Raw genomic sequence first — 10268 nt, 5'->3', positions numbered from 1 at the left:
TTCCCCAAGTATCCAAGTAATTTAACTTTGCACATATACAGGCCATAAATTTACTTGCAAATAACTGTACAGCAGTAGTAGTGAATTCTTACTTCATCTGTAGTCCTCATATAAATGCAGTTTAAGATGTTCCTTAAAATCAACAACAAATAACCCAGGCAGTACCAGTATAGATCAAGATTAATCACAAAATTAAATAGGCATGACAGATGAGTAGAATGATCCAAAGTAAATTATAGTTAAAAATATTGTTGGTCGACTATCTGTAGTTCAAGAATAGCAGTACAAAAAAAAAAAAAAAAAAGTCAAACTTCTTAACTGAATCTCTTGCTACCAGAAATATATAAAATACTATATTTTAATTTAAATTCTTCTAGCATTTCTTTTCAAAGCTTCATTGAATTGATTCTGCTTGTACCAACAGATTAGTAGTTTACTTTAGCCATTTGGAGTTTCAACTCTCAAGCAGAAAACTGTTTTAAAGAAGATGATTGCAAATAGCAAGACCAAAAGCAACTGATTTGAGAAGCCAACTGCATAAGGTGTGGCTTTACCTTGACAGTTACTGGTAAATTACATCAACTTTTTGGAGAAGAGACCACATGTAAGTCAGTTGTTAATAAGTCATTAAACTGTATGCCCAATAAAATTCATTAATTTTGTGGCAATGTAATCAGTTAATTGTTACTTTCTGTGTTTTTTATGATCAGAGGAAGTTTATGATAACTTAAAAATATTTTAGAATAGGTCTTGAAAAATTTAAGCATATGCAATTATACCTGCACACATAATTACCAAAAACAATGTTAATTAAGAATGGTTGCAACAAAACATGAATACAATTCCTCTTAGGGGCCGTTTTTGTTTCCATTACATCCTTCAAAGGAGAAAACTTAGATGGCCTTGCCTCACCAGAGAATGTGCAGGTCCATTCCAATATAGGGCATCCCAGCCATCTCCATGACAACAGCCCTTGACAAATTAAAAGGCAACCAGATTCACACACAGAAAAAGTTAAGACTACTGAGCACTGTTAATCTTTGTTTGTTTGTTTGTTTAATTCAGAGCTGGCCAAACTATTTAGAATTTTCCAGAGGAAAGGCTGAACCTTTTACCAAACTTGAAATGGTTAAGCAGACCACCAATACGAAGTTGGATAGCTATTCTCAGAAAGTGAATGACATAAGGGGGCAAAACTCAGAAATCCTTTTCTGGTACACACCTTTAAACAAACAAACAAACAAACAAACAAGAAAAAGGGATTAGGAGAGGAGGCTGGGGAAGGACCCTTAAATAAATCTCTATTCTTCAGTTTAAAAGGAGAGAGGGCTAGAAGAGAAGGGAGAAATGGGAAGTGGGGGCTAAGCAATTCCTTTCTCCAGCCTCAAGCCTCTTTTTAAGACCACAACTTTCCAAATGTATTCTTTTCTCATCTGCAGGTGTTTAGGATTTGTCTAAGAATGACGGCTTCTAAGATTGCTACTGAGAAGTGTGAGGAGGAGGGTGGGAGGTCTGGCAGTGCAGGTGAGGGCGCAGAGATAGTGGTGGTCACTGTGGGTGACCCCACTGTTCCTCTCCTCCTCAAGGGTTTGGGTCAGGAATGACCCGGCTACTGTGCTGAGTTCAGGAAGTCAGAGCTCCCCGGGTCTTTTAGAAACCAGACAATAACCTCGTTCCCTTCGCCTCCCTCCCCTGCACCTCCACCCTGCAGACTGCCAACTCTCGCTCACTTTAAATGCATCAAGCCCATTACCATCCCAAGAGTATCCACCAGGTAAATGCGGAACAGGTCTACTGACCAGAGTCAAAAGAAAAACAAAATTTCAACTACTGTCTCATTTGTTTCACCGCCCCCCTCTTCCCAGCCCCTAGCCCTTTGTGTGTGAGGATTCCCCTTCAAACCACCCGCAGACCGAGCATACGAGAATAAATGGTAACTTTTGGTTTAAAAGTTCACTTACCACGGCAACCTCATATTGCTTTGTCATGCTTTTTGCACTTAATTTTTCAAAACTGCTTGTGCAGGGCGCGGAACTGGGAAGGCAGGACTAAAGTATCTCTAGTAATCACAACAAAAAGGAGAGAACATTCACCAATCAGAATTACATTTAAATGCACAAACCTCTGAGCAAGACGCACGGTTCACACCACACGAAGGAGAGGGTGGGGGTGGACGAAGCCAAGCTAACAAAACAAAAGGTAAAGGGGAGAGTTGAGTGGTTGGAGGGCAAATTGATCCGAGCCGTCTTTGAACTGAGCCCTGGCTGAAAACCACCACCGCCACCCACCGCCACCCACCACCACCCGCTCCCAGCACCCCAGCGATTACCGGAGTGACTGCACTTGCCTCCAGCCAGCTCAACTGCAGGAGAGGAACGCCCCATCTAAGTTCACTAGCCCTGCCACAGCCTTCCACTGCCTGATGGGTTCCTTCAGGAAGACACTTCCAGAGGCATCCATCCACTTGAGGTCTGGGTTTGGCGGCTGCTGCGGGGCTGCTGCGAGCAGCTGCGAGGCTCGCTGCCGTCGCGTTCCTGCCTGGTTCGCGCTGCACAATAGTCCCGGCTGGGTGCACCTCATTAAGCCAGCCCGAGAGCCCCAGGAGCAGGGCAAGCCGTGTGACAGCGCTGCCCCTTTGTAAGGACTGTGTGATGGATGCAACCGAAGGGTGGGGTCTGGGTGGGTCAGAACTGTTAATGACAGTATGTATCATTCTGTCCTCCCGGAGAGGGAAGCCCCCTGCCCTCCCCCTAGGTTGGTTTCTCTCTCTCTCTCTCTCTCTCACACACACACACACACACACACACACACACACTCCTTCCTCTTTCCCCGCCTCCTTATGGCATTTTTCTGCAGTCAGCGTTCAAAAAAAAAAAAAAAAAGTATGAAAACCATCGGGTCATGACTATCTCAGTAGATGATGGAGAAGCGATTTTATCCAAACTCTTAAGGAGACAGAGGATCCTCAAATCGAAAAGACGGGCGCAAGAGGGGCGAGAAGAGCGGACCGGCTGGGTGCGGGAGCGAGCGGCACCTTAACTGGCGGAGAGTTTGCAAGAGCGAGTCAACTCGCACCCGCACCCGCACCCGCACCCGCACCGGGCCCGGGCGCGCGGGACGGCGCCTCCGCGCACAGCGCAGCGCCCTCCCTGGGGCCCGGGACGGTCCGGGGGGCGCGCAGCAGGGCGAGGAGAGGGCAGTGCCCCCCAGCCCCCGCCGCCCCGAGGCCCGGGCTGGGGGGAGCCTGCGGGAGGGCCCTGCACTCCGACCGCGCGCAGCCCAAGCGCACGAACCTGGCCCCCGGAGCGAAAGCCCAGCGGGCCGGGCAGGGGCTGCCACGTTCCGCCCCCGCCGCTCGGCAGCCCTGCGGCCCACGCCCCTCCCGCCTTACCGTTCCGGCTCGTCCTGTGCGCGGGAGCCCCGCCCCGGCAGGTGCGGCAGGTGCGGCAGGTGCGCGGCGACGTCAGCCTCCGCCGGGCTGGACCCCCACCCACCTGGCGCCCCCTCCCGCCTCCGTCTCCCCCGGCTGCTCCCGGAAGGCGGAAAGCGCTGCAAACGCCTCTCCTTTTGCCCACTTTGTGGAATCTTGCATCTTGGCTCCCCTGCCTCCCTCTTGTCCTGTTGAAAACATCCACGGATACCTTTTTTTTTCCCTTCCCATTTTGTTAATGGTCAGAAGAATCCAAGGTTACAGGCACTGATGTTTCAAGTATAGGAAAGTCTTACAGGGCTTTCATTTCCCTACATGGACAAATAGACTATTATTTTACACTCAACTTTCTATTTCCAACTTACTGTGATGCTCTATACTCTCGAGATGGTCACAAAGCACCTGTTCCAAACAGCCTCAGCGATTTCTCCAGAACTGCGTGGATATTTATTTACTTTGATTAGAGTTTATGGAGCACCACGTCTCTAAGACTATGTAATCCACTTCTCTATTTTCATCATTGATGCCTTAGAGCAGCTAGAAGAAAGAAAAAAGCAGAGAGAAAACACATTTATGTCTAATGAAACACCTCTCCCTTTTGATGTCAGCTATTAATCACTTAAACTTTGCGTATATAGGTTGTGCAGCCTGTTCTAGGCTATAAGGGTTCCCCTAGAAGGATGTTTATGACCCTCCTCAAAAAGCTTCTGATATCTGGGGAAGGTAAAAAGAACTGGACAATCTTAATTGTTCTATTAAGAAACCACTTTTGGTAGACAGGAAAGATCTTGTCAGAAGACTTTCGCCATAGGAAAAGAAAGGTGTGGTGTTGCTTTTGCGGGGTTCCTTCAGGTCTTATAAACCTCCAAGGTCACAGAAAACTTCCTCTTTTTTTTAACTAGTTTTCACAACTTTTTACAATTCTATGATTTGAAGGTAGTACCAGACTTATGTTCATGTACTTTCTATAATTAAGTAAAGGAGAAAGGTTGGGGAGGAAGGAAGACCAGTTAGAATTAGTGAAAAACCTAAATAAATCAACGTATTAATACATTGACAGTAATACTGACTTAATAAGCATGCTTAGAAGAAATCCCTAGAATATACCTTGACAAGGAAGAATTAGAATTATGTATAATTAACAAAATAGTTTCTACATAAATACCTTGTAAGAGCATGAAAACTTTAAAGTTGCACTTATATTGTTTTACTAATTTGCATAATGTGATAGCTAAAATAATAGTTGAATGGAGACAGCAAATGGCTTTTGTAGTTATTAATTGTAAGTAGAGTAATAAACAAAAGTTTATTTATGTTATTAAAGCTCTCCATTCCTCAAGACCTAGATAAGCAAGATACTAAACACATTTCTCTGAACATATTATCCTGTTTGAAAACTATGACCTTTTTTCTAAAGAATAGCTCATTAGCTGGCAGGGTAAGTTCCCCCTCTACCCTCATGAGCTTTTCAACAGTTTTGAAGGCATTCTGAAAAACATACACTTTACTAAATTTTCTCTGTTCACCCTTTCTGTACTTCCAACCTAGAACTACATCATTAGGATCGGAATAATGGAAGGAATGGGAACGCTAGCCAATGCACTAAGGGTGTTTTCCCTGACACTGAAAAGTAGGCAAAAGAAATGAACAATAAATTTGGAAATTGGGTCTTTTACTAAATGCAACTTTTAAGATGGGATAAAAACAGCTCCAGTAAATGTATATGTTAAACATATTAACCTTGTGAAACGTAAGATTGCACCTGGGAGAAGTTAGCACAGTTGGAGATTATTAAGACACATCAGCTCACTCAGCATTAATGAGAACTTGAGCCTCGTGTGGAACACAGTTGTACCAAATTGGCAAGAGTCATATACCTAGATGTAAACTGAAATTTTTCTAGGAGGGAAGGCTATATCAAACCGAAAGAAAAACTGTAGAGATGTTTGTTTTTAATTTACCATCCTGCAAAATGTTTATCCTACCAAAATTTCCTAGCACATTCCACAATAACCTATATGATAGTATCAGTACATTCTGAAAAGTGTTTAATACCTGACAAAGGTAATATGTTCTAATTTCTATTTTTATTAATACGATTATAGGCTTGATTTATTTCAGGCCCTGCTCTACGTGGCAGGAGAAAATAGAGGACAAAACAGTTTCTTTAGCATACATCAAGGAATACATTTATAATCAATAAAAGCAAACCAAGTCTGGAAAATATACAAGCTACGTATTAAATAAGCAATTCACCATCTGTAAATCTCCACCAGTGGGTGAATGTTGAGAGTCATGCTTAAGGCTTCAGTGACTTATGGAATACAGTGCTTGATCCTAAGCGACCTTGACTTTCTCCTTTTAGGAACTTCCCAACAAGTTTTGTGACAGATACTATGTAAGAATCCAGTATGGATTCTAAAGATTCTCCTGCATGCTACCTTTCAAGAGGAGGGTCAGCCTTTGGGAAAGCATTGTTTTTGTGCTTTTATGATTTCTTTGCCCAGGTTAGAGAGCAGGATTTCTGGAGTAATATTGAAATTGGTTCCAGTGCTTATAAGCTGGATAACTTGGGCAAGTCTCTAAACCACTCTAAGCCACACTTCTCTCTTCAGTAAAATTAAAAGGACTAACTCCTACTGTTGTGATGATTTAATGATATAAAGTATGAAATCACACTGCCTAGTAAAATGTAAGCCCTATTGAAATGGATAATGTGATTGGGCTCACTCAACACAAATTCTCAACCTCCTCCCTCCTTGTCTTTAATTAGAGCCTGGAAATTTGAATATTTGATTTCCCAATTTTCCTTGCTACTACTAGTGGCTGTTTGACACAGTTCTGGCAAATTTAATATAAATACATATTTGCTAAAGGGTTGTCTGGAAAAACTTGTGCTTTCTTGACAGAGGAATAGACACAGCTGCCACCACCTTTTGCCCATTTGTCCTACCTGGATATTTTGTGCTGTCTGGAGGTAAAGCAACCATCTTGCAATTATAAAGCAATAAGTTGAAGTCCAGTCCCTGAAAGATGGTGAAGAAAGATGCAAAAACCCAGGTTCCTGATGATATATTTGAGCTGTTCAATTAGTCCTGGACTGGCTACTTTTTAGACTTCTTATATATGGAAAAAACCTCTAAGTTGTAGATCACTGAATATTCTGTATCTTGAAGCTTTCCTAAATGATAAATTGGCTACTATTGTGGTTTCCTGCTTGTAAATACAATCTGCCTTGATTATTATGATCTGCGTGACAACCATTTTGAATTCCATGTAAAAGATCTTTGAGATGCCACCTGTACCAGGTCACTGGTAGTAGATGAGATAATCTGCTCAAATTATTGAACAAGGAGTGGGTTTGTAAGAATCATTTATTTAAGGAAGTCCCATACTAACAGTTCTTTTTTGAAGAAATTATATAATTGTGCTGTAATAGGTTAAACTTGATGTTTAGTCCAAACATTTTTCCTCTTTTATGATTCAAACAAACATATAGGCCTAGTCACCTTGGAATGTATCAATATTGAAATATCTAGAATATTCACCTTGGAATACTATAAACACTTTTAATTGATGATCCTAGTTTGTTGCCATAACCAAAAAAGTGTAAATGCCTTTTTTTAAGGAATTATGTTCAGAATCTGAATCACAGATTTGGGGAATGCCAGCAATGTCGACAAATTTTTTCTCTAAAGATTGGATATGAGTTTGGAAAATATCCAAGAAGTTGTTCACAGTCAAATCTGGTAAATTAAGTATGCAATCACTTACAAGCTGGATAATACATATTTTTGTTGTTACTGATAAAAAACAGGAGTATACACAAATAATGAGAACTAAAATGGGCCTAAAAGTGGGTTGTAGCCATGATGACATGGTTTAAATAAACATATGTCTTCCCAAGGTGACTGCTTTGGAGATCCACACACTTGGTCACATGTGTTAGCTAAACTGTCAATCTCATAGCCATGTTCAGTTGCAATTTCTTTGAATAAACCAGATGTTTCCTTTTCACCTTTCCCCTTCCATTCTGTCATAAATTTCTTATTCTGAAACAGGCTCAGTGTTCAATTGATTCAAAGCCATCTTTTGTAGTACTATCACTTTACTATAGTTTTTTTTTTTAAGTACAAGTTTCAAAACAATAATGTCACCAAAAAGGAGTAAGGTTCCAAATCCAATACAATTTCATTTGCGTGCCAATCTTACTACTTACTGGTTGTATAATATGAGTGGTTATTTAATCATTTAAGCCTATTTTTTAATCTGTAAAATTGAGATAGAAAATAACACCTATCATATGTTGTGAAGATTAAAAAGGATAATAAGTATGGGTTTTGCATGTAATGTTTGCCATATAGAGAATTATTAACAAGCATCACTTAGGATAATACTATACTAGACAAATAGTGAAGTCTTTGAAATGCTTAAGATGTGGGACACCTGAATGGCTCAGCAGTTGAGTATCTGCTTTTGGTTCAGGTCCTGATCCTGGGGTCCACGGATCTAGTCCTGTATTGGGCTCCCTGTGGGGAGCCTGCTTCTCCCTCTGCTTAGGTTTCTGAGTCTGTCTCTCATGAATAAATAAATAAAAATCTTTAAAAAGAGAGAGAGAGAGAGAAATACTTAAGATGCAAAGAATATCAGGCGGGAGTTGCTACCAAAAACAGCAACTCTACTTTTCAACAGTTTTGAAGGCATTCTGGAAAATATACATTTTTACTAAGTTCACCTTCCTCTGATCTCCTTCAACCAAGAAATACATCTATTAGGAGAGGAAAAATGTAAGGAATCAGAATGCCAGCAAATGGAATGAAGAAGGTGTTTTCCATGACACTTTGAAAAACAAAAGAAATGATGAATTTGAGTTTGACTTAATTATGAGTTAATCATGGATAGTTAACATGGAATAATCTGGGTACTTATTGTTTTGACAGTGGAAAGATATCTGATGCGGTAGAAACCAGTCCTATCTCCCACGTATGATTTTAGATAAATCTCTTAATCTACCTAAGTCTTATTTTTCTCAGTGTAATATAGCTAAGGCCTGTCTTCCCAGGGAAATGTTCTTAAAAATAGGTTAGAATCTGGTAATTACTTCTTTCCCCCTTGTTAATAAAAAAATAGAAAACTGGATGCATTTTCTAAGAACCAGGAAGGCACAACTAACTTGGAGTTGACAAGATCTCCAGAGTTATTTCATTATTCAGAGAACTAAGATGACAGAAGGTAGATGACTATTGATTTAGATTATGTGTGTTTATGACATGTTAAGCAAGGTGATTAAACAAAAAATGGTGTCTGGGTGCAAGTTAGTCAACTCCTCTGTGCCTATCCTTCACTGAGAAACTGGAATATGAATGTACTTTTCAGTTATTCAATTATTTGCTTGTAGTTAATTTTAACAAAAAATAAAATACAATTTTCTTATTTGACTGCAGACTTTCTCCTCACTGACCTAATTGCATTTGGCATGGAGGAGGACAGTCTGTAGAAGGGGTAGAGAGATACAAGGGGAGAGATGAAATAAAATGTTTCAATAGTTTTTTTTTTTTTTTTTTTAAGATTTATTTCAGAAATAGAGAGCATGTGCAAGTACAGGCCAGTGGGGGAAGGGGCAGACAGAGAAGGAGAGAGAGAAAATCCTCAAACCACTCCCTGCCCAATGGGGAGCCCCACCCAGAGCCTGAAGTGGTGGTGGGGGAGGAGGGGGGGAGGAGGGGAGCTCCATTCCAGGACCTTGAGATAGTGACATGATCTGAAACCAAGAGTTGGTTGCTCAACCTATTGAGCCACCCAGGCGTCCTGGAAATCTTTCAATAGTTTTTGATTGACTACAGCTTATTATGTGTTAGGGTATAATCTCAAAAAGGAAATATTTTTCAGAGAAAAGGGAAAAATCAAAGTCCTCTAAAAGTACTTATGAAACTTTAAAAATCTATTTTATGGGAAGAGACATATCATAGATAATGTGTTATGCTATGCAAGAAACAGTTTGTTTAAAAATAAAATTAGACATGTTAAATTTTAGGTTTTAACATAGAAAAGACTCCACTGTAAACCAATGGTTCTCACAGCTTGATCTGCGGACAGCAGCATCATCACCTGGGAAATCATTAGAAATGCAAATTATTGGGCCTTATCCAGACTTACTGAATGATAATTCAGGTGGACCTAGGAGTTTATGTTTAACAAGCCTTCTACAAGCTTGCATGCTAAAATTGGCAACCACAGCTATAGGCAAAGGAATATGTCCTCTGTGGGCAGCCTGGGTGGCTCAGTGGTTTAGCACCACCTTCATTCCAGGATGTGATCCTGAAGACCCAGGATCGAGTCCCACAGCGGGCTCCCTGCATGGAATCTGCCTGTGTCTCTGCCTCTCTCTCTAAATAAATAAAAAAAAATACATATATATGTCCTTTGTGACATGAATTTGCTGTTCCTCCTATCCAGAGGACTCTCTATCTAGATCTTTGGAATCTGGGTTAGTTTTGAGAAGTGCTTGGATCAACAGAATGTGGCAGTAGTGACAGTGTACTGATTTTGGCCTCAAGAATCCTTGCATTTTTCCTCTCTCCTGATACACTGGCACTGCCATGTAAGTAATAGCAAAGTAGCCTATTGAAACATGAGAGAGCGCACGGAGAAGAGCCCAGGTGTCCCAGCGAGGCCATCCAGACCAGCCTACAGTCATCAGCAACTAGACACATGAAAGAGCCTGGCCAAAATCAGGAGAGCTGCCTCCAGGACCCACAGCTGATGCATGAGTAATGCCACTCAAGAGTAGAACGGCCCAGCTGACCCATAGATCCATGAATAATAATAAATGCTTATA

This window comes from Vulpes lagopus, chromosome 7 (genome assembly GCF_018345385.1).
Source record: "Vulpes lagopus strain Blue_001 chromosome 7, ASM1834538v1, whole genome shotgun sequence".
Taxonomy (NCBI): Eukaryota; Metazoa; Chordata; class Mammalia; order Carnivora; family Canidae; genus Vulpes; species Vulpes lagopus.
Note: the sequence above shows the minus strand (reverse complement) of the source record.